The sequence below is a fragment of the Mytilus trossulus genome, chromosome 5, assembly GCF_036588685.1.
Source record: "Mytilus trossulus isolate FHL-02 chromosome 5, PNRI_Mtr1.1.1.hap1, whole genome shotgun sequence".
Lineage (NCBI taxonomy): Eukaryota > Metazoa > Mollusca > Bivalvia > Mytilida > Mytilidae > Mytilus > Mytilus trossulus.
In genome coordinates, this window is record NC_086377.1 from 77,383,008 (window position 1) to 77,409,006 (window position 25,999).

The 25,999-nt window shown below is 32.0% G+C and overlaps 1 long non-coding RNA gene across 1 annotated transcript; it reads left to right on the forward strand.

Moving 5' to 3' along the window:
* The first annotated feature begins 19,435 nt into the window (after positions 1–19,435).
* Positions 19,436–25,445, forward strand: LOC134717476 (uncharacterized). The gene is made up of 5 exons (XR_010107331.1): positions 19,436–19,468; positions 21,095–21,151; positions 23,168–23,248; positions 24,725–24,796; positions 25,355–25,445. It is a non-coding gene; the product is annotated as an uncharacterized LOC134717476 (long non-coding RNA).
* The last annotated feature ends 554 nt before the right edge of the window (positions 25,446–25,999 follow it).

Genomic DNA, 25,999 nt, shown 5'->3' on the forward strand with positions numbered 1-25,999 from the left:
TTATAATGAAAAGCATGAAGCAAATGTAACATGTTTTTTAAATAATTGTGATCTTTGATTCATATGAAACACAAGATAAGGTGAAATAAAAGGTTAGAGGTAAGAAATGCAAACATCAAATAATAATAAGAGCTACTATATAATGTTTTGTAAACTGTAGTCTAACGTGAAATTGTCCTTTCTACTCTAGGTTAAATAATTAAAGGTTGAGTGTTTACGACAAAGTTTTATTCATTTTGATATCTACAAAACGTATAACACATAATATTTATCGTATATAGGTCCGAGAACACAATTAATTCGTAGTGCATTTCTTTTAGAACATAAATGAAAATTAAAAAAATCCCACCTGCGCTTTCTCAATGAAATTTTCACAGTGTGTTGTACTACTTTTGGGACAAATTATATCAAAATTATAGAAAACTTCATCGTCTCTAACTCAAAATATGGACAATTTTATCTTTAGGGCGTCTTGAAATCTGTTGACAGCTTCCGAAGTGCTATTTTGCAACCTTTTTTCACCTGGACCAAATCACTACTTTCCTTTAAAATTCTGGACCCAAATTTTTTTACAGTGTAATTTCACCCCCCTACTTACAATTTGAGGCATTAAACATGGAGAAATAAATTTGGAAGGGGTATAAAAATTAATGGCAAGTAACCCACTGTTAACACTAGGGACTATATTCGTGAACAACGAAAATCAAGGGACGACAATTGTGGTCTCGGACCATATAAGGATTGAATTGTCTAGGTTAAATAATTAAAGCTTGAGTGCTTACGACAACGTTTTCCTCATTTTAATATCTACAAAATTTAGTACACAGAATATGTATCGTATAAATAAGGATTGAATGGCATGTAACAGGATACAACTGACTATCAGCAATATATTCCATGTCATATAAAAAAGAAGATGTAGTATGATTGCCAAAGAGACAACTCTCCACAAGAGACCATATGACGCAGAAAATAACAACTGTGTGTCACCGTAGGGTCTTCAACAATGCAAAACCCATACCGCTATAAAAGGGCCAAAAATGACAATAACTATTAACTAGTAAGTAGACTATTTTACTGTTTTGTACGAGAAAATTAAAACGTGTCTACTCAATAGTCATTTATATTTCTTGAATTATAACAACTACTTAATTTGCTATTGTGCAGTAGATAATGCAGATTTGTAAAAACATCAGAAGGTCGACAAAAAGTCTCGTAAGTGATCATTGTATCTGAAAGATAAAAAGGTCAAAAACAGGGCCCAAAAAGGGGGTAAACAAATCAAAAGAAATCACACTGATTTTATATGTTAGTAACTAAACTGCATTCCATATTTAATTAGAATAAATATCAAAATATCGAAGATTTTGTGATTATTATAAACACATTATTTTCTACTATTGTGTTTTTATGAATGTAAAAACTTTTATAACATATTTCAATAATGAATACGAAAACAAAATATGAAACCTTTTCATCAAAACCCGATTTTGAAATATTATATCCTAGCCTAACAATAGTGTCTTTACTAAACTATCGACCACGTACACAGTGTGTGCCTTTTGTGATTTTTGTTAAAGGTCCCCGCATGAATAAACATAAATGCCTCAGTTATATTGTACCTTAAGTATTTAAAAGAAGTATTGGGTTACGTGAACATTTCAGAAACTTTAAATGATTGCAATCGAGATATTTTCTGTACACTTAAAATATTATTTTTTATTTCTGCGAGTTGTAACGAATTCATAACGGCTGTCGATGGTCTTATTTTACCCTTAGATTTACCCTGCTCTGCGGCTTGTTTGAAATCTCGCGCGGTACACACTAAATGATAAATAGATTGACAGACCTTTTCCTCTCGAAATAAGGTATTGCTATCTATATTGTAATGCCACTTCAACTATCCATGGTACTTGCAAAGTAGGCATACAATAGGGATATAATGGAAAACATCCACTTCTTTTGAACTTTGGAATCATTCCACATATCCTTATTTTCATATATATATTATTTTGTGTTAGATTTATTTGTAATTTGTTTCTGTTGTTTTATTTATCTCATCATTCCGTTTCAACTTCGTACTTAATGTGACCTTTTTAACATTTTCACGGATGAGTCTTTTGAAGACGAAACGCGCGTCTGGTGCAAATATAGAATTAAAATCCTGGTTTATGTGTTAGTTGATTGACATTGCTTTGTTTATTACTAACATCAACATTTTAGACTATACCATACAGCCTAAAAACCTTCTAGACATTTCTCTGCTTTTACATTAATTTGTTAAAACCATTGGGGATCTGTGAATGCGTTACGTTCTTACGTATACGTATTCTAAACTTGAGGGGAAAAGAGTGTGGCGGTGTGGAATTGATTTTTCGACATATATTGAGGATGCACAAATACATTTTTTTTTCTACATAGAACCTTAAAAACTAAGACATTATAAAATGTTTTCTATAAAAAGAGAACAATCGACGATCAGCAAAAAATTCTGACTGACCGAATGGTGTTATGAAACTTAAAGGAGTGTTTAATAGGGAAGTTTTCATAAACCTGACCTTTTACTTTTAGAAAAAAAGTAAATTACATATCTAATTTAAGTATAGATGACTTTCAATTGTTAAATATTAAGAAGTTAATTGTTAAAGACAAACTATTGTCTGAAGACAGAAAAAAACATGTTCTTACCTCAAACTGTCTTTAATATCCGTGAAATATCAATATGCGAGTTATTCACTATCAAACCGTTCACTTATATCCCATTTTAAAATTTAAACTTCATACTACATAACGTCGCGTGTAGTTACTGAGTAAAGATAAAACACACGCTATGTGTCTTTTTATTTAACAGATATCCGCTTGAACAAACATACAATGTCCTTGGTTATATTTTACCTTAGATATTTAAAAAAAGAAAATATAAAATGGTTACAGGTGTAAACAGTCTTTGTACGTATTCATCCGAATAGTGCGCACTGTCAAAATATAGAATAGTTAAACTACTGAACTCATAGGAAAATTCAACACGGAAACTTTTTTTTTTATCAAATAACAAAATCAAAACCTAAACACATGAAACGACTGTAAATCAACTGTTATATTCCTTATTTATTAAAGACGTTTCCTTGTTTAGAAAATGGTTTATTAAACCTGGTTTATTACCTTGCTAAACCGTTCATTTGTATGACAGTTGCATATAATTCAATTTGTGAGCAAAACAAACAGACAAAATAGGAAAAATGTCAAAAAAATAGTTATTGCAGTCGATACTTTGTAACAGTGAAACGTCTCAAAAACTGGCTGCTCGTCGGACCACAGAAAAAGGCCGCTAAACAGGGGTGGCTGGTTAGTCACAACTTAAATCACTTAAAGTTACTTCCCTTATTATGTATTTGTTTGGGGACATTTGAAAATATATATGACCTTAATCGAAATAAGTTTCCTCTGTGATTTTTAGTTTTTTATATTATATGTATCTTAAAATACAGGTACATTGTTTATTCCATCTTATTTAATTTTTTTGGCAGGATAAACATATCATACAGTAATGGTATTTCTTATTTATAAAGTTGCTCCCCTTTAAACGTTTTCAATATGTTTCAAGAGTTTTGACTACTTATGTGTAGCATGTGTGTTAATTTTGATCCGTCACAAAATGATAAGTTTGTTTATTGAAACAGGTTCGACAAGTAAACCGTTATCAATCAGCATGATTGCCAGGATTACCTTCTTTGTTATAATAACACTGATATGCTCTAATCAGTAATTGAAGGTGACAATATAAAAAAGAAGATGTGGTATGATTGCCAATGAGACAACTGTAGGTCACCGTACGGCCTTCAACAATGGAAGAGCCCATTCCGCATAGTCAGCTATAAAAGGCTCCGATAAGAAAATGTAGAACAATTCAAACGAGAAAACTAACGGCCTTATTTATGTAAAAAAATAAACGAAAAATGCTGGTTTGATGATGATTTAATTGATTGTTATTAGATACATACACAAAGGAGTAAGTTCGGTAAGGGCCATATTTGGCCCCAATTATCAAGTTTATAGTAACAAGACAATACATGTTTTAAATTGCCGTAAAGACATGAGAGAAAGTTGAACAGAACTGTTTTTATCAAAAGTTTTATTCTAACACGTTGATTTTTACATCCAAAAAAGGTCAATGTTATATAGACATTCTGAGACCATGCCAATTTTTCCCCCGGGTGAAACTAGTATGAACCAATTCTTCCCTAGGGGAAATTTACGATAATTGCCATTCTTCTCCCACGGAAAATATCTTCAAACATGAAAAACAAAATGTATTTAAGTGAATTTTCTAAGTCCAAAAAAAACATAACTCTGCACAAAATCCTCTGACCGGAACAAAATCGAACATGATCTGTAACTTGTCATGATAAAACTTTATATACCAATTTTCAAATCAACAACATTGCCTGTCATTGTACTACACATCTCTCGTAGAATATTATATTCTAGGGCTTGTATTTCCTATTACTATATTCTTGCAAGAGAGTTTTCAGGTTACAATGAATCGATCGCCACCAAGGTCTATACAATTATGGTTACCTTTTGTTGCATTACAACAACAAAAATATACAGGGTCATGCGGCTCAAATTGACTTAAAATGCAGTTGAAAAAGATCGTCTATTTTTTTCGCTTAATGAAAAAAGCATATTTTTAATTGCTCCGACGTGCAGAAATCGAAGATATTTTCTATACTTCGTAAAATGTGAATATGATTTTCGGCAAGTTTTAAATATAAACTCTGACGAAACTGATGTTTTACAATTGTTTCAGACACTGCAAAGCTGGCTAATTCCATTATAATATCTGAGCAGTAATATGGCTTGTTCTCGGTTGTTATTGCTTCTTCGGAATTAATGTGCGACCTTCTAAACGCGTATGAAAGGGAAAATTTGCTTCAGAAATTTTCATTTCGGAACGACTTATTCAAAAATTAACCGATATCTTCAAAACACTCAAAAGAAAAGCATTGCTTACATTTTTAAAATAGGAAATAAAAGACAAGCAGTTAATGGCTGATAAGAACAACAAAACATTGAGAGCAGATGAAAAAAAATGTCGCCTGCTTGTCATAGCCCAGACAAGATAGTTTATTATGCGATAGGTTCTCAAGTTTGAATTAGGTCCTCTTCCAAAGTATCTTGCAAACTTTGATGGTACACATGTAATGAAAAATTAAAATCTGTCCTGAGTGGTCTTTTAGAGAAGGCTCGTTCCTTAGGAAGGCATATGGATATTTGATGGCATGGCAGTTATTCAAATCGTTACTAGGATACCAAGCACTTTTTTCGCTTTGGCAATTATTATTTTTTTTCGAAAAGTGGTCCCCCATTGATTTTGTCACTGATTGGAATTCATAAAGAAATTAGAACGGCAGGTCTTTTGGAGGGCAAATCACTACGATAAGTTATAAACCATCACAATCGTGTTCTTGGGAATGGAAGAAATGTTTGTAAGTTGGGGGTAACAAAGTTGCTTTTGTTGAATTCTTTGGTTTTGAAAAGAGTAAACAATTCTACAGATTTACACTTGAATGTATTGATTTATTTGTATCACATGGAAGTATGTGTCACAAAAAATATGTTGAAAATGAAATAGCGTAGAATGGTTTTAGCTTATAATCAAACAGGAAGAAGCCGTTAAAAAAATGTTTCTAAAAGCAAAAACATGCAGACGAAAAAGGTTACGCATCCATTGTTGAAAAACCATCTGACACTGATGTGGAAGTATTGGCTTACTATTTTCACAGTTGCATATCAATTCTAACATTGTAAGTCTGACAGATACATCTTCCAAATCCAGATTATTAATGTGCAATCATTTTTTTAAATTTAGATATAATATATATATATATATATATGCCAAAAGATGTGGTATGATTGCAAATGAAACAAAATTCACGATAGACCAAAATAACAAAGAAATAATTAAAAATCACAGATCACCGTACGGACATCCATAATCAGCAAAGCCTATACTGAATAGTCAGATATAAAAGGCCCCATTATGCGATGTAAAACAATTCAAAAGAGAAAACTAACGGCCTAGCCCCGGCGCCATAAAACTTTTTTTTTCTGAGTAAAAAAATATTCTCAGAATTAATTATTTTACTAAGCTAAGAATGAGAACTTTTTTATCCGCCATAAAAAAATATTCTTAACGTAGAGAATATTCTCAGCTGAGTATTTTTTTTCTCAGTTGAGAATTTTTTTCTCAGTGATGTAAGCGGTAAAATAGATGTTTGAAAACTAAAAAGTGTACCAAACTTCGCAAAAATGCAGGTTTTATCTCTTTATCAAAAATTTAAAACATAAAAAAAATCAATGATGGATGAAATGACAAGTAGCATTTTGTAAGCATTGGTAAATGGACATTGCGCGCTTTGTAAGCATCTGTATTTAATGAGTTTCAGTTTTTTAAATTTTTTATAAAGATTATGTCTCTGTTAAAACATTACACATTAAGACATAATAATGATATTCCTTAATTATATGTCTCTGATTATACCATAATTTATTCCAAATTATTTCAGTCTGGAAAACTAGACAAAGTTGAAAACTGCATAGATTTGTTAAGCATGTAATATGTGTGGAATGGTCTATTCTAAATAAACACCTAGTTTGAAGATAATTTCTACATCCAACAGATTTATATCGGTGCCAACATTTATTTTCATACAACTTCTGTCTAAGATACACTTTTTAATGCTGATGATTAATTAATAATGGCGAAATCTTCGATATTTTATCTCCTTGGAATGTAATATGCGTTGACTTTTATGTGAAGGGTGCTTTCTTTCACGTCCGCACTTCTATCGAGTATGGCATGCCAAAAAAAAATTAAGACGGATCAATACCATACATTATGAATTCAGACGACACGTTTGAAGACACTATGTGACATTTTTTAGTTAATTTTTATAACTTTTTTTTCTCAGATCTATAAACAAACAAAACACAACAAAACACAACAAAACATCAACAAACCGGATATTTTTATAATATGAAAGCAAATAAATAATTGTAATCAATATTCAAGATACATGTATGTAACTTTTAATATAAATTTGATACAGAATTTAAAGCGATTTAATAACTAATCAAGAAGTCCTAAAAATTGCTCAGCAAGCAGCATAATGAGGTGAATATCATATTGCACAGGAATCAATGACCAAACAGGCCAAACAGGGGGGAAATTATTTTACATCTTTGTAATAATTTGGATATCTAAGATAATAAACAGTAGAAATGGTAACATTAGGTATATTTGATAGATATATTTGGTTTGTAGATATAAAGTACCAATATTGCAATATTATTAAGGTACCATGCAGTAGTAAATGTAAATTGTAAAAAGTAGATAAAAGAGAGATTAATCTAAAAGAAAGAAAAAACCGACCACCTAGACTACATTTTATCCTTTATAGGCCCAACTGTCTAACATAATATCAATTATTGTCTATATCTCAAATACTTTGGGGAACATTAAAATATATTTAACATTTATTGCGTGTGGTAGTAAAGAAAAAAGTTATATGTACCTCCAAAAAATTCAAATACAATGGTTTCCGTTCTAGAATATCAGTCAAATAGCCCTTACCAAAAAAAAAGTGTTCGCTCAAATATCCGCGATGCCCTTTAAAATGTGGGTATTTCTTAAAACAAAGGAGCAGTGAAGCTGTTTCACACTAGAATAAAAAAGTCTTTCAATCTTTTCTTAAATTCATAGTATCATAAAACTGTATGTACTTTTTTCTTTTGTTTTAGTAACAGTTTGATTGAATAATTTAAATCAATCAACAAAATATGAACTTTGGAAAAAAGCCTGAAACCTCAATTTTTACAGTTTTTGACAAAATTGAGTAATTATTCTACAAAATATATGAAAAAGACGACGTTAACAAAACAAAAATTTTGGACTGAATAAATATGTGAATGCTCTTTTTGGATACAACTTGGTTTGTGTAGAATAGTGACGTTCTTCAAAAATATTTTTTTTTATCAACAATTGCAATTTTATATCAAATACCCTAAATAGCAACATTTAATTTTTTTTTTATACTTTAGTATGCTCTTGGCCATACTCAAATATTTAAGAATATTCTTAACTTTGAGTAAAAAAAATCTGAGAATTTTGTTATGGCGGTGTAATTTGCTGAGAATAAAAAAAAATGAGAAAAGTCTCAGGCTGAGTAGAAAAACTTTACTGAAATAGTTTTATTGCGCCGGGGCCTAGTTTATGTAAATCATGTTCAGGTAAGGAAAACTATGGTCCGTATGAGGCATTATCTTCATTTCATTTAAGCATTACAGTGAGATCACCCCTAGTTTTTAGTGGGGTTCGTGTTGTTTATTCTTTAGTTTTCTATGTTGTGTCATGTGAACTATTGTTTTTCTGTTTGTCTTTTTCATTTGTAGCCATGGCATTGTCAGTTTGTTTTAGATTTATGAGTTTGACTGTCCATTTCGTATCTTTCGTCCCTCTTTTACAGAACCTGAAATGATCCAACTGGGCAAACAACGTCAATTGGTAGGGTTAGAATTTGAATCGCTCTCCTTAAATGCATATACATGTATTCAATTTTTGCTAGCATAAAGAACAAAGAAGAGGGACGAAAAATGCCAGAGGAAAATTCAAGCTCATAGATAAAAAATAAACACACTTAATAGTACAGAAGATACATGTTCAACATAATAAAAGTAAAGACTAAGCAACACGAACACCACCAAAAATTAGGGGTGATCTCAGGTGCTCTCGAAGGGTAGGCAGATACTGCTCCATATATGGCACCCGTGTCGTGTGGCTTATATTATTACAAATCCAGTAAATAGTCTTATTCGGTAGGTTAATTTCATGAACAAGGAAGGATTGTAGTTACAACATAGGGAACATATCCGATATAATTTATGAAACGGTTATTCCATAACGGTTACATAATTAGAACAGACACATACACATAAAAATGACATATATTTAAGTAACATAGTAACAACATGATTAGATTGCAGCAATATATGCGTAATTCAAGTTGCACAGATTAGAATAAAATTGAGATAACGCAACATGGTCATGACAACATGGTTGAATTTCTCGCTTGAGCTTTATCGGCAGATTTCTTGTACAAATTTATCGTTAGGTTTATGTGAAACGAAACAAGTAAACAGTTATTTACAATTAAAATTGAATTTGAATACATACATCACTTATTATGTTTATTTAAATCATTCAGCTTCTTCGTTTATAAATATTAAGAGCTTTGACAACAACATGGATTCGTATACCTGCGGTTGGTAAAAGATTTGTATGGCAGTCAACGTAGTTTTCAGATGTTTTTAATAAATAGTCATTTCCTATGTGAATGAGTTTTTTTTAATGGATTGATTGTTATCTTCGACAAATGTTTTAAGAGAGAGAGGGTTGTGAAAAGTGTTCGAAAGAGAGAGAGAAGGGGGAAAGAGCGATATTATTTATGCCGAGTCTTTGCCGCCTTTTTTAAATAGAGTAGAGCAGGATGACAATAACTTGACATACATTAAAAATGTTGAAAATCTGAATTCATACAAAAGAGGGATGAAAGATACCAAAGGGACAGTCAAACTCATTAATATAAAACAAACTGACAACGCCATTGCTAAAAATGAAAAAGACAAACAAACAACAGCACACATGACACAACATAGAAAACTAAAGAATTATCAAATAGAAAGATCCCCGGAGGCTCCCATATATATGTAACACTCAGAAACGTGTCCTTCCCCCCAAACGTGTCCGATTCCCCCAAACATGTCTAGTTGAAAACTGCGCCAAAGCGTGTCATTTGTATAAACGCCCAAACGTGTCCATTTCTCAACTAACCCCCAAACGTGTCCTTCCCCCCAAACGTGTCCGATTCCCCCAAACATGTCTAGTTGAAAACTGCGCCAAAGCGTGTCATTTGTATAAACGCCCAAACGTGTCCATTTCTCAACTAACCCCCAAACGTGTCCAACCCCCAAAACGTGTCAATACCAAGCGTTATTTGGTTATTGCTATTTTATTAACGTATACTAATTTTACTATTTCATTAAAAATATACATAAGCACGTTAGTACCTTTTCAAAACGGAAGAATTAAACTTGGTTACATGGTAGATTGTGGTTTGTCATTATGTCGTCTAATCTTTTAATTACCAAACGTGACTTATTCCAGATTGTGACCGTTTTGCTGAATGTGAATTGGCAACTAGACAATTCGCAATTAACAGTCTAGAGTTAATTTATTCAGTAGAACTGATAAAAAATATAAAAACTAGAATATTTTCCCTAAATATGAAATACTTGCATCTGGACAATACGCAACCAACAGTTTATCTTAACAATATAGATCATTGAAAATCTTTAAAACATGTATGTTCAAATGTAAAAAAAACCCAAAAATCAACAAGCCTATGTTCTCTCTTAATAGAACTGCAAAAACATTAAAACTTGTATGTTCTCTCTGAATATGCATGAAATACTTGCAACTGAACAATACACAATCATCAGTTTAAACTTAATTTGTACAGTACAACTGTAAAAGCATTAAAACTTGCAAAACTATTGTTCGCTCTAAATATGTATAATTTCTTGCAGCTGGACAACACGTAATCAACAGTCTAAAGTGTATTCATACACTACAAAATAAATTTGCAATTAAAACCGGCGTCTTTAGTATTGCCGGAAACCTTAAATTTATTAAATAAAAACGGATAACCAGTTTATGATTTGATGAGGTTTTGAAATACACAAACTATTGACAAAAGCGAGAAAAAAATGCTGTTAAAAGCCCGACATGCAATATTCGGATAAATATAAAAAGCATCATTGGAGTTCATAAGTAAAAATAATTAACAGAGTTTACGATTAATTCAACTCCAAAATTATGTGTATGTTCGCTTTTTAACCATGGATATGAAATACTTGCAACTGGACAATAATCAATTTCAGTCCAATTTCATTAATAATAACAGATTAATTTTGCAATTATTATAATCATTAAAAATCTACATTAACCTAATTAAATCTGATAAATGACAACTTCATCAACTATGCATTCCATCATAGAATTGCCGTAAACGTGAACAGCGATTTTTTAGGAGATACATGCACAGTATTAGCGCAAAAAGATGTGTGACGTTTTGGCGCTAAATATTGGACACGTTTTGGCAAATAACAATATTATTGGACACGTTTGGGGCTATGAAATCGGACACGATTGGGGAATATTGTATATTTCGGACACGTTTAGGGAGAAAAGACACGTTTGGGAGAATCGGAAACGTTTGGGGGGAAGGACACGTTTGGGAGTGTAACATATATCTTCTCACTGTCACGCTGCATAACTAATAACATGTCATAATGTTCAGTGGTAGTGGGGAGTTGTGATGAACACATATAGTATGTTCACGCAACAGTCTCTACGAGAAAATAAAATCACAAAAATACTGAACTCCGAGGACATTTAAAAACGGAAAAATCCCTAATCAAATGGCAAAACAAAAACTTAAATACTTCTAACGAATGGTCATATTCCTGACTTGATTTTATAAAGTAGAAATTCGTTATTTACACCTGGCTTTATAGCTACCTTAAACTCGTACTGTCGCATTAAATTCAATTATATTGACAACGGTGATTGAACAGAAAGACAGAAATAATAGATAAAAACGTCCAAAATGGAACAGCTTTCCACATTGTGTTAATCTTAATCACAATAAAAAAAAAAATATGGAAACACACATTTACCATGACACTACAGAGTACAGAGAGACGTCAAATGTATCAAAAAAACACAAAAAGGCAAAAAGACGAAGCATATTGGTAAAATGAGAGAATGTAGCAATTATCACAGAACAAGAGGGATATATACTAATATGTTAAGGTGCACACGTAATTGAGGATATCGCGATAGCTGAGAGGTAGTTACCTTCACAAGCAGAGAAACTCATAGGCCTGGTAAAATGAAACGTTTTCCAATGCAATTTACAAATGTTTTGATTACGGTTGATTGTTGTGAACGTTCTTTTATTGCTAATCAAATATACAAATAACCATTCAGTTCCCTCTTTTATCTGATAATCCCCATGATAAAACCATTTAGTTCCCTCTTTTATCTGATAATCCCGATGATAAAACCATTTAGTTCCCTCTTTTATCTTATACTCCCAATGATAAAACCATTTAGTTCCCTCTTTTATCTGAAAATCCCCATGATAAAACCATTTCGTTCCCTCTTTTATCTGATAGACCTCATGATAAAACCACTTAGTTCCCTCTTTTATCTGATAATCCTCATGATAAAACCATTTAGTTCCGTCTTTTATCTGATAATCCCCATGATAATACCATTTAGTTCCCTCTTTTATCTAATAATCCTCATGATAAAACTATTTAGTTCCCTCTTTTATCTGATAATCCCGATGATAAAACCATTTAGTTCCCTCTTTTATCTTATACTCCCAATGATAAAACCATTTAGTTCCCTCTTTTATCTGAAAATCCCCATGATAAAACCATTTCGTTCCCTCTTTTATCTGATAGACCTCATGATAAAACCACTTAGTTCCCTCTTTTATCTGATAATCCTCATGATAAAACCATTTAGTTCCGTCTTTTATCTGATAATCCCCATGATAATACCATTTAGTTCCCTCTTTTATCTGATAATCCTCATGATAAAACCATTTCGTTCCCTCTTTTATCTGATAATCCTCATAATAAAACTATTTAGTTCCCTCTCTTATCTGATAATCCCCATGATAAAACCATTTAGTTCCCTATTTTATCTGATAATCCCCATGATATTACCATTTAGTTCCCTCTTTTATCTGATAATCCCCATGCTAAAACCATTTAGTTCCCTATTTTATCTGATAATCCCCATGATATTACCATTTAGTTCCCTCTTTTATCTGATAATCCCCATGATAAAACCATTTAGTTCCCTCTTTCATCTGATAATCCCCATGAAAAAACCATTTAGTTCCCTCTTTTATCTGATAATCCCCATGATCAAACCATTTAGTTCCCTATTTTATCTGATAATCCCCATGATAAAACCATTTAGTTCCCTTTTTCATCTGATAATCCCCATGATAAAACCATTTAGTTCCCTCTTTTATCTGATAATCCCCATGATAAAACCATTTAGTTGCCTCTTTTATCTGATAATCCCCATGATAAAACCATTTAGTTCCCTATTTTATCTGATAATCCCCATGATAAAACCATTTAGTTCCCTCTTTTATCTGATTATCCCCATGATAAAACCATTCAGTTCCCTCTTTTATCTTATACTCCTCATCATAAAACCATTTAGTTCCCTCTTTTATCTTATACTCCTCATGATAAAACCATTTAGTTCCCTCCTGTATCTGATAAACCTCATGATAAAACCATTTAGTTCCCTCTCTTATCTGATAATCCCCATGATAAAACCATTTAGTTCCCTATTTTATCTGATAATCTCCATAATAAAACCATTTAGTTCCCTCTTGTATCTGATAATCCCCATGATAAAACCATTTAGTTCCCTATTTTATCTGATAATCTCCTTGATAAAACCATTTAGTTCCCTCTTTTATCTGATAATCTCCTTGATAAAACCATTTAGTTTCCTCTTTTATCTGATAATTCCCATGATAAAACCATTTAGTTCCCTCTTTTATCTGATAATCCCCATGATAAAACCATTTAGTTCCCTTTTTTATCTGTTAATCCCCATGATATAACCATGTAGTTCCCTATTTTATATGATGTTCCCCATTATAAAACCATTTAGTTTCCTCTTGTATCTGATAATTCCCATGATAAAACCATTTAGTTCCCTATTTTATTTGATAATCTCCATGATAAAACCATTTAGATCCCTCTTTTATCTGATAATCCCCATGATAAAACCATTTAGTTCCCTCTTTTATCTGATAATCCCCATGATAAAACCATTAAGTTCCCTCATCTGATAATCCCCATGATAAAACCATTTAGTTCCCTATTTTATCTGATAATCTCCATGATAAAACCATTTAGTTCCCTCTTTTTTCTGATAATCCCCATTATAAAACCATTTAGTTTCCTCTTTTATCTGAGAATCTCCATGATAAAACCATTTAGTTCCCTCTTTTATCTGAGAATCTCCATGATAAAACCATTTAGTTCCCTCTTTTATCTGATAATCCCCATGATAAAACCATTTAGTTCCCTGTTTTATCTGATAATCCCCATGATAAAAGCATTTAGTTCCCTTTTTTATCTGATAATCCCCATGATAAAACCATTTAGTTCCCTCTTTTATCTGATAATCCCCATGATATTACCATTTAGTTCCCTATTTTATCTGATAATCCCCATGATAAAACCATTTAGTTCCCTTTTTCATCTGATAATCCCCATGATAAAACCATTTAGTTGCCTCTTTTATCTGATAATCCCCATGATAAAACCATTTAGTTGCCTCTTTTATCTGATAATCCCCATGATAAAACCATTTAGTTCCCTATTGTATCTGATAATCCCCATGATAAAACCATTTAGTTCCCTCTTTTATCTGATTATCCCCATGATAAAACCATTTAGTTCCCTCTTTTATCTTATACTCCTCATGATAAAACAATTTAGTTCCCTCTTGTATCTGATAAACCTCGTGATAAAACCATTTAGTTCCCTCTCTTATCTGATAATCCCCATGATAAAACCATTTAGTTCCCTGTTTATCTGATAATCTCCATGATAAAACCATTTAGTTCCCTCTTGTATCTGATAATCCCCATGATAAAACCATTTGTTTCACTCTTTTATCTGATAATCCCCATTATAAAACCATTTAGTTTCCTCTTTTATCTGATAATCCCCATGATAAAACCATTTAGTTCCCTCTTTTATCTGATAATCCCCATGATAAAACCATTTAGTTCCCTCTTTTATCTGATAATCCCCATGATAAAACCATTTAGTTCCCTCTTTTATCTGATAATCCCCATGATAAAACCATTTAGTTCCCTATTTTATCTGAGAATCCCCATGATATTACCATTTAGTTCCCTCTTTTATCTGATAATCCCCATGATAAAACCATTTAGTTCCCTCTTTTATCTGATAATCCCCATGATAAAACCATGTCGTTCCCTCTTTTATCTGATAGACCTCATGATAAAACCATTTAGTTCCCTCTTTTATCTGATAATCCTCATGATAAAACCATTTAGTTCCGTCTTTTATCTGATAATCCCCATGATAATACCATTTAGTTCCCTCTTTTATCTGATAATCCTCATGATAAAACCATTTCGTTCCCTCTTTTATCTAATAATCCTCATGATAAAACCATTTAGTTCCCTCTCTTATCTGATAATCCCCATGATAAAACCATTTAGTTCCCTATTTTATCTGATAATCCCCATGATATTACCATTTAGTTCCCTCTTTTATCTGATAATCCCCATGATAAAACCATTTAGTTCCCTCTTTCATATGATAATCCCTATGAAAAAAACATTTAGTTCCCTCTTTTATCTGATAATCCCCATGATAAAACCATTTAGTTCCCTATTTTATCTGATAATCCCCATGATAAAACCATTTAGTTCCCTTTTTCATCTGATAATCCCCATGATAAAACCATTTAGTTCCCTCTTTTATCTGATAATCCCCATGATAAAACCATTTAGTTGCCTCTTTTATCTGATAATCCCCATGATAAAACCATTTAGTTCCCTATTTTATCTGATAATCCCCATGATAAAACCATTTAGTTCCCTCTTTTATCTAATTATCCCAATGATAAAACCATTCAGTTCCCTCTTTTATCTTATACTCCTCGTGATAAAACCATTTAGTTCCCTCTCTTATCTGATAATCCCCATGATAAAACCATTTAGTTCCCTATTTTATCTGATAATCTCCATGATAAAACCATTTAGTTCCCTCTTGTATCTGATAATCCACATGATAAAACCATTTAGTTCCCTATTTTATCTGATAATCTCCATGATAAAACCATTTAGTTTCCTCTTTCATCTGATAATTCCCATGATAAAACCATTTAGTTCCCTCTTTTATCTGATAATCCCCATAATAAAACCATTTAGTTCCCTTTTTTATCTGATAATCCCCATGATAAAACCATTTAGTTCCCTATTTTATATGATGTTCCCCATTATAAAACCATTTAGTTTTCTCTTGTATCTGATAATCCCCATGATAAAACCATTTAGTTCCCTATTTTATTTGATAATCTCCATGATAAAACCATTTAGATCCCTCTTTTATCTGATAATCCCCATGATAAAACCATTTAGTTCCCTCTTTTATCTGATAATCCCAATGATAAAACCATTTAGTTCCCTCTATTATCTGATAATCCCCATGATAAAACCATTCAGTTCCCTATTTTATCTGATTAAATCCCATGATATTACCATTTAGTTCCCTCTTTTATCTGATAATCCCCATGATAAAACCATTTAGTTCCCTCTTTTATCTGATAATCCCCATGATAACACCATTTAGTTCCCTCTTTTATCTGATAATCCCCATGATAAAACCATTTAGTTCCCTATTTTATCTGATAATCCCTATGATAAAGGCATTTAGTTCCCTTTTTAATCTGATAATCCCCATGATAAAACCATTTAGTTCCCTCTTTTATCTGATAATCCCCATGATATTACCATTTAGTTCCCTATTTTATCTGATAATCCCCATGATAAAACCATTTAGTTCCCTTTTTCATCTGATAATCCCCATGATAAAACCATTTAGTTGCCTCTTTTATCTGATAATCCCCATGATAAGACCATTTAGTTGCCTCTTTTATCTGATAATCCCAATGATAAAACAATTTAGTTCCCTATTGTATCTGATAATCCCCATGATAAAACCATTTAGTTCCCTCTTTTATCTGATTATCCCCATGATAAAACCATTTAGTTCCCTCTTTTATCTTATACTCCTCATGATAAAACCATTTAGTTCCCTCTTGTATCTGATAAACCTCGTGATAAAACCATTTAGTCCCCTCTTTTATCTGATAATCCCCATGATAAAACCATTTAGTTCCCTGTTTATCTGATAATCTCCATGATAAAACCATTTAGTTCCCTCTTGTATCTGATAATCCCCATGATAAAACCATTTAGTTCCCTATTTTATCTGATAATCTCCATGATAAAACCATTTAGTTCCCTCTTTTATCTGATAATCCCCATTATAAAACCATTTAGTTTCCTCTTTTATCTGAGAATCTCCATGATAAAACCATTTAGTTCCCTCTTTTATCTGAGAATCTCCATGATAAAACCATTTAGTTCCCTCTTTTATCTGATAATCCCCATGATAAAACCATTTAGTTCCCTGTTTTATCTGATAATCCCCATGATATTACCATTTAGTTCCCTCTTTTATCTGATAATCCCCATGATAAAACCATTTTGTTCCCTCTTTTATCTGATAATCCCCATGATAACACCATTTAGTTCCCTCTTTTATCTGATAATCCCCATGATAAAACCATTTAGTTCCCTCTTTTATCTGATAATCCCAATGATAAAACCATTTAGTTCCCTCTATTATCTAATAATCCCCATGATAAAAGCATTTAGTTCCCTTTTTTATCTGATAATCCCCATGATAAAACCATTTAGTTCCCTCTTTTATCTGATAATCCCCATGATATTACCATTTAGTTCCCTCTTTTATCTGATAATCCCCTTGATAAAACTATTTAGTTCCCTCTTTTATCTGATAATCCCCATGATAAAACCATTTAGTTCCCTATTTTATCTGATAATCCCCATGATAAAACCATTTAGTTCCCTTTTTCATCTGATAATCCCCATGATAAAACCATTTAATTCCCTCTTTTATCTGATAATCCTCGTGATAAAACCATTTAGTTCCCTCTTTTATCTGATAATCCCCATGATAAAACCATTTAGTTCCCTATTTTATCTGATAATCCCCATGATAAAACCATTTAGTTCCGTCTTTTATCTGATTATCCCCATGATAAAACCATTTAGTTCCCTCTTTTATATTTTACCTCATGATAAAACCATTTAGTTCCCTCTTGTATCTGATAAACCTCGTGATAAAACCATTTAGTTTCCTCTCTTATCTGATAATCTCCATGATAAAACCATTTAGTTCCCTCTTTTATCTTATACTCCCCATGATAAAACCATTTAGTTCCCGGTTTTATCTGATAATCCTCATGATAAAACCATTTAGTTCCCTCTTGTATCTGATAATCCCCATGATAAAACCTTTTAGTTCCCTTTTTCTTCTGATAATCCCCATGATAAAACCATTTAGTTCCCTCTTTTATCTGATAATCCTCATAATAAAACCATTTAGGTCCCTCTTTTATCTGATAATCCTCATGATAAAACCATTTTGTTCCCTCTTTCATCTGATAATCCTCATGATAAAACCATTTAGTTCCCTCTTTTATCTGATAATCCTCATGATAAAACCATTTAGTTCCCTCTTTTATCTGATAATCCTCTTTGCCTTTAATTTCTTTTATCTTATAGACCTCATTGCCTTTTACTTTCTTTTATCCATTTTGATATTTCTTTGTTTTATACATTTTCGCAGTTAATTTCTTTGCAGTTTGTTAAGAATACACACAAGGTTGTTGCACTATTGATGGCTTTTCGAAAATAGCGTATAATAATATTCATATACGACATTGGATTTTTCAACAAACTAAGGATTTTCTCATCCCAGGCATATATTGCCTAAGCCGTTTTCGGCACAACTTTTTTGGAATTTTGGATCCTCAATGCTCTTCAACTTTATACTTGTATAGCTTTACAAATATATTGTTATGAGCGTCATGGATGAGTCTTATCTTGATAACTATTGGCATGTAAGACTTAGTGTTAAAATATCGTTATCAAAATCAAATAACTACAAGAAATATGTGTACTCATATTATGTAAAAAGTAAAATCACAAAAACTTAACCCGGAGGAAAATTCAAAACGGAAAGTCCCTTATCAAATGAAATTATAAACCATTTTTGTTTGTGCTTCCATGACTTTTTTCTTTAGTTATAATTGTCTGATCGACCTTTCACCAACACAATATGTTTTGAAGGGGATAATATATCTCTCAGGAAGTTTTGTGTTTATATTGTGTCAATGATTGTCAATAAAAACTCTTAACACAACCATGTCTAACTTAACCAAACTATGACAAAAACACTGTACTTCGATACGACGTGTAATGAAGAACAATAAACTATTCATAAAACCTTCCATAATATGATAGTGTAAACAACCTACTAACGGTTTTGACATGTCTTATCTTTATTGATGTATAACAAATAGGTTTCATTAAGTGCATGATCTTATGATAACTACACAATCAGTTTACGTCTTGTCTTTGTAGGTATCATCACAGAATGAGGGCGTGTAAGTGGTATTCGTGTTTACATATTACAATGATACCTGTTAAAACCGAACCTCGTCGAGACTTTAAACTTGGTTCAGTTTTGAGAGATGCTTGATTTTATCATGTTCATAATGCATGCAATTTGATATTACAAGGCTTAAGAACAGGTTTGGTTTATACAGGTTTTCTGTTTATACAGGATAAGGTTTAGCCAGGTTTCACTGTAATATAAAACAATGTGATAATCATTATCAATGACATTTATGTACTCTTTTGTATAACAATACAAAAGCTAAAAGCACAAAACAGAAAAAAAAACTAACATAACACCATCACGTAATATTTAACAGCTTTGATATGTAACACACATGCACTCTTTAATAGAGCATTTGCATTATTCACATTATTTGCTGGCGTATCCGTATCTACGTGTCGTGTAACACGTATACTGGGAAAAGATCAATTAAAGCAAGATGGTCCCGATGGTACATTTTATAATGCATTTAATTAAATAATGTTTTACTTGAGGTCGGGGTAAATCGTAACATTACACCAATCTGCCCAATACGAATACGTCGATCCGAAAACGTATCGCGAATCGTGAATAATGCAAATGCTCTATTGGTAGCAAAATGTACAACAAAATTCAAACTTTTTACAGCTATTACTTGTTTCAGAAAGTTCAAAACTCTTTCAATTTAATACGAAAATTATTTGTCGTTTTTTTGCTTTGATTTTCATAATCATGATTAAAATTAGGATTTTACTAATGTTTGTATTTACATCACACATTCTGATAAAGTCATCTATGCGAATTAATACAATAGAGGCAACAGTAGATTACCGGTATTTGATCTTCTTTAAAGATCTAAAATTGAAGCATACAAATAATACTATCAAGACCGAGACATTCACGTAATGTATTGTAGATTTATTAATTTTCGTTAGTGCCAATTTTCATGGATTTCGTGGTTACCGGTGAATCACGAAATTAAATGTTCAACGAATGATGAATTTTCTATAGGCTTGTATGCAGACGTCATCAAATCTCCGAATTGAATATCTACGATCATCTAAATTTCCCCTAAATCAATACTTACGAAAATAAATGAATCCACAAAACAAAATGATTATGTTTACGAAAATTATTCCCAATTGGCAACACTTAGTCATATAGGAGGGGGATATGACCTTTATTGGCACTCCGGGATCGTGTGTTTTTAAGCTCGAGATTTCGAGATTGAGCCTTTTGGGATCGGGAATTCTTTTTTCGAATTTCGGGACCTCGGGATTTCCAGTTTTTAAGCCTTGGAAATTTGAGATTTCGTGTTTTTTAAGCCCGGGATTTCGGGATCAGGACCACACCTACCCTCCCTCATATAGCAAGGTAGCGGTAAAACGTTTAAAAAAAATACAAAAATGCAATATGCACAGTTTGTGTTCTAAAAAGTAAAATCACAAAAATAGTGAATTCCGAGGGAAAATTCCAAACAGAAAGGCCCTAATCAAATGGCAAATTGAAATAATAAAAAACATTAATCAAATGGACAACAACTGTCATATTTCTGACTTGGTTAAGGCATTTTGAAATGAGACGAAATCGTGGATGGAAGCTGGTTTTTATAGCGCTATTTTTTATATTACAGCATTATGTTTGGTGTTGGGAGGTGCGATGCTTTTGTCGATTCTAGTTAACATAACAAGTAAATATAAATTGAAACTTTTTATTAAAAACTGAATATGATTAAAAACCAAAATTAAAAAAAAAAGGACCAAAGATACACAGGAAAAGTCAAACTCATAGATTGAAATAAACTGACAACGCCATGGCTAATACTGAAAAAGACAAATAGACAAATTATAGTACAGAAAACACAACATTGAAAACTAAAGACTAAGCAACACGAACCCAACTACAAACTTAGATGCACCGGTAGGGTAATCAAATCATGCTCCACATGTAGCAACCGTCTTGTAAAAGGTAAACTTATACTATTAAGTTGAAAACAAATAAAAATGCTGCGGAAAACCACTTAATAGCAGTCAACCAGCCCCTTATGGCGTCCGTTGCAATTTCGAAGAGATTATTTCGACTATAGCATTTGGATATCTTTGTGCGATAGCTGTCTTGAAGCCACAACCGTCTATCAAGGAAACAATGATAGGAAATGCAATCTCAGAGGTATCGTTTGAAAAGTAAGGTATCTACTTAATATGCAGATACTGTTGAAATGTTACATGTTAGAAATTATAATTCCAAATCGGGAAACTGAAATGATCCATGTTTACATGGTAAAGTTTTGTTCTCAACCGACACTCATTGTCAATATGATTTTCACGCCATACTTGTTTCCCGAGAAAAAAAAATCATACACTTAAAAATAAATATATTTCAAACCCGTCTAAAAATTCAATACGGTTATAAGAGAACACATACATGAATTGTAAATACTCTATGTAAACGGTTGAAAAAAATGTTTTTATATATATGTTCAAATTGCGGAATTACAGTCCAGCTAAGTAATCTTACTAATGACATCTCATCGCTTATGCAACATGCCTCAGTATTGGTATGTGTTATGTAAATTAAACATTTCTATTGAGGGGAACTTGAATTCAGATTCTATTTTTTTGTGTGTTTCTGAATTTTTTCATTTTTTTTTGGTGTGTTTAATTTTAATTTTTTTTAATTATTGGTGTTTGAGAGTCGTGTTTCAATATTTTTCTATGCACCTTTAGGTGTACATTAAACTTTTGTATTATACCTCAGTATGTTTTTTCTATATAAAAAGTAATGAAATAGTTATTTTGTTATTTCATTCCTCAGAACCATTTGTCAGTCAATAGTTTCAAAGACTATTACCCCCCACCCCCCGGTGAATAATTTCATAATCATCTTTCCCGTAGTTTTTCATGCTTATTGTTTTCATTGGATGATAATGATGTCATTGACTACTCTGCTTGGTTACGTATGCTTTGCAACATCAAACTCAACATAATATTGTAAACGGTGGAATCTGTTTGTGTTGATTGTAATTTCACTTACAAGAAGCAATTATAAAAAAAAATCATCAAGGAAATATTTTAAAGATCTAAAATATAATACGGGTCGCTCTCCGTATATTAAAAGTGAATTTGCGTTCGGTTTACTTTGGCTAGAATTTATTATAAGCACGGAAAGTTTAACACAAGTATTTCTAGTCTTGATTGAAATTAATGAAATATTTATAAATACAAAACGAATTTTAAAAAAAGTCTAGTTCATCATGTGCATATAAAGTTATGTGACATTTTTTCTTTTCTTTCAGATGATATATATACACTCTTAGAAAATTAGTTTTTGGTATATATATATATACCTAATGGCTGTGTTGTTCAGTATAATAAAACACCTAATGACTGGTTGTGCGGGTAATAGCAAGTTTGATTGACCCTTCAAACAATAGTTGGTACACCAGGGACAACAAACTTGCTATTACCCTCACACCCAGTCAATAGGTGTAAAATAGGTGTATGAAATTTACAAATTTGATATGCAAATATAAAACCGTAGTTTAACATGTTAAACGAATTAGTTTTTCTAATATTTCAAATTAAAGTTAACAACTGTTAAACTTTTGTCATTATGCATTTTTACTGTGTACGAACCAGCAACCATTCGTCAGTGTTATATTCAATGTCCAGTTATAAATACATTGAAACATTTACTTATTCATAAGACAGCGAAAGAATATGTTTTTCATTTCGGTATAACACAGGATGAAAAATGTCAACATGCTATCAGTTGTGATAAGGATGAGGTAAGTATTCATGGAAGTAGCAAGAACATTGATTGATATCATACAGTAATGTATCTTACTATGTATCAAATTCGTATGACTTTAACTCTGTAGCAAAGGGGGATAATTACATACAAGAGGGACGAAGAATACCAGAGGGACAGTCAAAATCAAAAATCGAAAATAAACTGACAACGCCATGGCCAAAATTGAAAAAGACACACAGACAAACAATAGTACACACGACACAACATATAAAACTAAAGAATAATCAACATGAACCCTACCAAAAATTGGGGGTGATATCATGTGCTCCTGAAGGGTAAGCAGATCCTCATCCACATGTGGCACCTGTCGTATTGCTCAATAGACATGTTATAATATGAAACGAAAGGTATGCTTCTAATAAATCAAATTTAAGTTAACATAGAGTGAAAAACTGAACCGAAAATGCGATGATGATTCAATACATGGTAAAAACAATTTAGATTTAGCAAAATCGAAGGGCTTTTTCTGAAAGAATAGAACTATTGGTTATTATTATAATTGCAGTAAGGAACTCTACAAATGAAGATCAACTGTTCTCGAAAACGACTAGTCTGAATCATAACTTTGATAATAAAAAAATACTCATTTTACTTCCAGCTTATCTGAAGTTTTTATTCGAATTTCATTTCTATGCATGTTAATTGATTGTCTATTATTGAAATGGATGCTGAAACTTACGCATAGATTACCGTAGCTGTATTTGGCAAAACTTTTAAGAATTTTGGTCTTCAATGTTCTTCAACTTTGTACTTTATTTGACCTTTTTAACTTTTTTGGATTCGAGCGTCACTGATGAGTCTTTTGTAGACGACACGCGCGTCTGACGTATATAGAAAATTTAGCCCTGGTATCTCTGATGAGTTTATTTAAACTATAATCAGCACATTCAGAACGAGACCGATACTCGTGAAAATAAAAATCGTCGGAAGTACAAGTATTCGTCAACACGTCACTACATGGAAACACGTATGAGCAACACAAACCCCAATCCAAATGGGTTACATTGTTTTACTGTATGCTGTTATTAAACATGATGTTCATCAACTCCAATCCAAATCGGTTACATCTTTTACTGTATGCTGTCATTCAACATGATGTTCATCAACCCCAATCAAAAAAGGTTACATTGTTTTACTGTATGCTGTTATTCAACATGATGTTCATCAACCCCAATCCAAATCGTTTACATTGTTTTACTGTATGCTGTTATTCAACATGTTGTTCATCAATCCCAATCCAAATGGGTTACATTGTTTTACTGTATGCTGTTATTCAACATGATGTTCATCAACCCCAATCCAAATGGGTTACATTGTGTTACTGCATGCTGTTTTTCAACATGATGTTCATCAACCCCAATCCAAGTGGGTTACATTATTTTACTGTCTGCTTTTTTTCAACATGATGTTCATATGTAGTTATTTGAGTTGTCCTTACATTTATTTTTAGATTTGTTTTGTTCAGAAATATTACACACATGGAAACGAAACTAAATACGATGTTGGTTGTACATTTCAGGAGGTATGGATTAGTAAACCTTGTTATCGTTGTACAATATATGTTGTTCTTATCAACACTGATTTGACCTATAGCTGCAATTGGTGGCATAGTACAGACATTGTGACCGAAATAAGGCTACACTTTCAACAAAATATCATTTTAGTCCTGGCAATCAAACAAATGGCAACCATATCAGAATAATATTGAACCTCATCATATGTTTAAGATTTTGCGTAATAATTGCTGGACTGGTAAAAATGTCAAAAACATAGACAACGAATACATTCATATTCAAGTCCAAAATAAACTGAAACCGCCATGGCTAAAAACGGAAAAGAACAGGAGACAAATAAGTGTATACAAACAGAACATAGAAAACTAAAGACTGAGAAACACAGACCCAACAAAAATAGGGGTGATATCAGGTTCACCGGAAGGGTAAGTTTTACACCTTAAATCTTCTTGGATCAGATAATTCTATACTACTTTTTTTGCATTTCACATGTGTTTAACATTGATTTATTTTTGAAGATCATGTATTGTAATTGTTTATAACTTTTAAACAAATTCATTTTTTAGATGTGCCAAATGGATGTAACAGGACATATAATAGGAAAGAGTAATGACCACGCCCATATTCTATGCCTGAAATGTTGCAATGATTCTAATGTATGCAACCATGATCTTTCATGTCAAAATACAAAATTAGGTATGAATTTAGATTTGTCATTAATTGTTAGTCTTGATTAATCATGCTTATATGCTTATCCCAGTCTAGAACGTGTGTATGTTAAAAAAAAAGAACAGATTTAACTGAATGAGCTAATGTTTCTGTCGTACAGTACATACTTAATACGGGGAACAAGATCTGCTTACCCTTCCGGTGCACCTGATATCAGTCTTATGTTTTTGATGTGTTCGTGTTGCTTATTCTTTAGTTTTATATGTTGTGTCATGTGTACTATTGTTTGTCTGTTTGTCTTTTTTCATTTTTAGCCATGCCGTTGTCAGTTTATTTTTATTTTATGAGTTTGAATGGCCCTCTGGTATCTTGCATCCCTCTTTAATATTATAGATTTTTTTTTTATATTTTCAGTCGTTGCACAGAAATGTCTATCTTGTGATAATGTGGACAATCCGAAATCCTGTAATAGTTCAATGACATGCGCAAAAGACGAGGTATATCACATTAAATATCTATACTCATAGTATCGATATTGACAT